Here is a 3,037-nt window from a genome sequence, read left to right as displayed (position 1 = left end):
CAGGATGGTCTGTAACTGCTCTCCCTCTTTAACCAGGATGTTGTTACTGGTCTGTAACTGGTCTCTGTCCTTTGCCAGGATGTTGTAACTGGTCTGTAACTGGTCTCTCTGTCTGGTCAGGTTGTCTCTCTCCCGGAGAGACAGGTCAAGCTTCTGCACATCTGAATTATCTGAAAGATCAGATAAAACCATGTTCCTTGAATGAGTCCTTCTAGGTTGTAGGAATTGAGATATCTGCTTCTCTTGGCAGTGACCAAACATAAGGAATTGAAAATAGAAAGACACTCACGCACGATGAGACGCAGAGAGACGTTGAGAGCAGCTTGTGTAGCACACAGCAGCCCAAAGCTCACCAAGACCAGCTTGTAAACTTTTCCCTCTGTGGAACAAACATTCACATGTAGGACAGCAGCTCACAAAACCATTTCCACTGCTCACTGCTGTTGAGTGTCAAGAAAATGTATCAAGCAAAAGTGAAATTTTAAAATGATCTTCCCATATTTTTCTTACCATGTCTCTTGGCTGCCTGCTGACGCCTCTCAGCAGAATTAGTCGTCACGAGATTATCGTCGTTGATTTCAGTTATTTCAAGTTCATCTCGTCTGACAGACCTCGCCATGCTGCATCTCTCTCTGCTTGTGACTTCTGCATCTGTGCCGTGACTCTATATGTTAGACAGAGTTCTGTCAGCATTTGAGGAAGGATGTCGAGACCACACTAACGCAGGGAGGAAGCTGGCTGGGCAGTTAGTGTCCAACACATAACGCCACAGCCGAATCACCTCATTCAATGGAAAGGAATTGCTTCAAAATGTCCCCATTCGATGCGGTGGAGTTGTACAATCTCTACAACCCAGTTTCCCGTTATGTGAGTCTACAATGCTGCCCTGCAAAGGCAAAAGGAGGTCACTTCAATTCTGGTTAAAAAAATGAAATTTTTGCAACATTAAAGATCTGCTTTATCATGTGGACAAATAACTTGAGTTATACCATGGTCTGGGTGAATACTCGATTCTGATTGGCTGCAAGGTGTCCATTAAAAAGTGATATTGTACAGTGATAATGGACACCTAGCTAAATGGTCTGTTCACCGTTCATATCAATGCACCATAGTTTCACAGTGTGGTATCAAGAGAGCTGTTTGAGCTCTATACCCCCATTAAGGGTTAATATGACAATTTTCTAAGTTGAGAAAAAAATTGACTCGGTCAAAGTAAGTATTTAAATCACCCCTGTGTGCTCAGTTTATCAAAAATAACTCTTATTTACCATTTTGATTTTCGTTTCGGAGATTTCCCTCCCCTGACAGAAGCCGGCTCTGAGCCATTATGAGCCACTCTCCGGACAGAGAAAATGGGCGTGAACAGCCGAGGAAAGAGAGAGAGAGAGAGAGAGAGAGAGAGAGAGAGAGAGAGAGAGAGAGAGAGAGAGAGAGAGAGAGAGAGAGAGAGAGAGAGAGAGAGAGAGAGAGAGAGAGAGAGAGAGAGAGAGAGAGAGAGAGAGAGAGAGAAGCTTGCACTGTGTGTGTCAACAGCGCTGTGCTGTCCTCCTTTCTCTCTCCTCTCGCCTCTTCATACGCACATTTTCTCTGTCCCACAGTAAACCCTGGAGAATAATACTCATGTATAGAGTCGTTTCCATGTTGCCAAACACTATTGACAGTTTGAGCCTTCCCGCAGATGGCAAAACAAGCAGTTTTTTTTGGACTCCAACATACTGAAAGCAGATAGTTTTCACTCTGCTCCTGCCTCGCGCCATTTACGTCTTATAAGACCCGCAGACGTTAACGCAATTCCCTGGAATGCGAGTTTAAACGACCCAGTTACATGGCGTTGCATTCTTAGACATTGCCGTTTTATTTTGTATGTTGTTACATAGGCTACAATTGGCCAAATTATTAGTTAGCTTGATTCTAGAATTGTGCCAGGTGTAGAAACTAAGCAGCCATTTTATCTAGGGGTGTCACGATACACTCAGTTCACGATACGATACGTATCACGATACTGGGTTCACGATAACGATACGATACGATACGATTTTAACAATATTTTTTTAAACTTGAATAATGACAATATATGACTGGAAAAGTAGTATTTTATTTGAAATGCACAAATACAAAACATGCTGTTGTGGGAAATTGTTATTACAATAACAACTAGAAAAAACATGAGATTGGAGATAAGGCTTATCTTGAAATAGAATGAGTTACACCGTCACTTAGATTTACTTTGAACTAAAAGGTTTCTCAGCAGTATAAATTCTCATTATGCATCTTCAGTTTTTCTTCAAACTCAAACAACAAGACTTTTCTTAGTCTATTTTTTATGCATCTTCAGTTTTTCCTGTCAAGTAAACAGTTTTGCCAGAAACTCAATTGAATGGTTTCTCTCCTGTATAACTTCTCATGTGTCTCTTCAGAGACTTGTTCAACTGAACTACTTTCCACACATTGAACTTCAACAAACAAAGACGTTTCTTTGTCTACTTTTGATTTTTTTTTTTTTTTTTTTTTTTTTTTTTTTTTCACGATATGAGATTTCATCTCAACGATACATATCGTGACGTTTTACTATCGCGAAATTTCGTGGGACGATATATTGTGACACCCCTAATTTTATCCCATGATAGCCTAATCTCGAGGGGACTATTTTGTCTCGCCGGTTCTCAACTCATATTCAAGGTTATGAAAACTAGATTTTGATTGCAAAATGCATGGAAATATAAATGAATGGTCTTGTTTTGTTTCTTTGGCAAGTGACCATGGTATAAGCGGGTTAATGCACTTCGAGGTGTCCATTATCACTTTTTAAGGGACTTCGCGGAGGCAAACCATCCTCGGCTTCGCCTCGGACGGTTCACGCCTCCACGTCGTCCCTTAAAAAGTGATAATGGACACCTCGTCGTGCATTAACCCTTACTTAATTTTGTTGTTTTTTGGAGAAAACATATTTGCAGTAACATCCAAAAGCCCTAAAATACAAGGCAGACTGAGGTAACATCAGTTAGGGTTGTTGGTTAGGCCTTGTTTTACTGCCCTG

At 41.0% G+C, this 3,037-nt stretch overlaps 1 long non-coding RNA gene across 1 annotated transcript; it reads right to left on the bottom strand.

Moving 5' to 3' along the window:
• Positions 1-22: 22 nt before the first annotated feature.
• LOC310788834 lies at positions 23-646 on the bottom strand. The gene is made up of 3 exons (XR_014553312.1): positions 511-646; positions 290-379; positions 23-170 (listed from the first exon to the last, which is right to left on the bottom strand). It is a non-coding gene; the product is annotated as an uncharacterized lncRNA (long non-coding RNA).
• Positions 647-3,037: the final 2,391 nt, after the last annotated feature.

The sequence above is a fragment of the Poromitra crassiceps genome (genome assembly GCF_964638095.1).
Source record: "Poromitra crassiceps genome assembly, chromosome: 14".
NCBI classification, from domain to species: domain Eukaryota; kingdom Metazoa; phylum Chordata; class Actinopteri; order Beryciformes; family Melamphaidae; genus Poromitra; species Poromitra crassiceps.
This window is presented reverse-complemented; position numbering and strand designations above follow the sequence as displayed.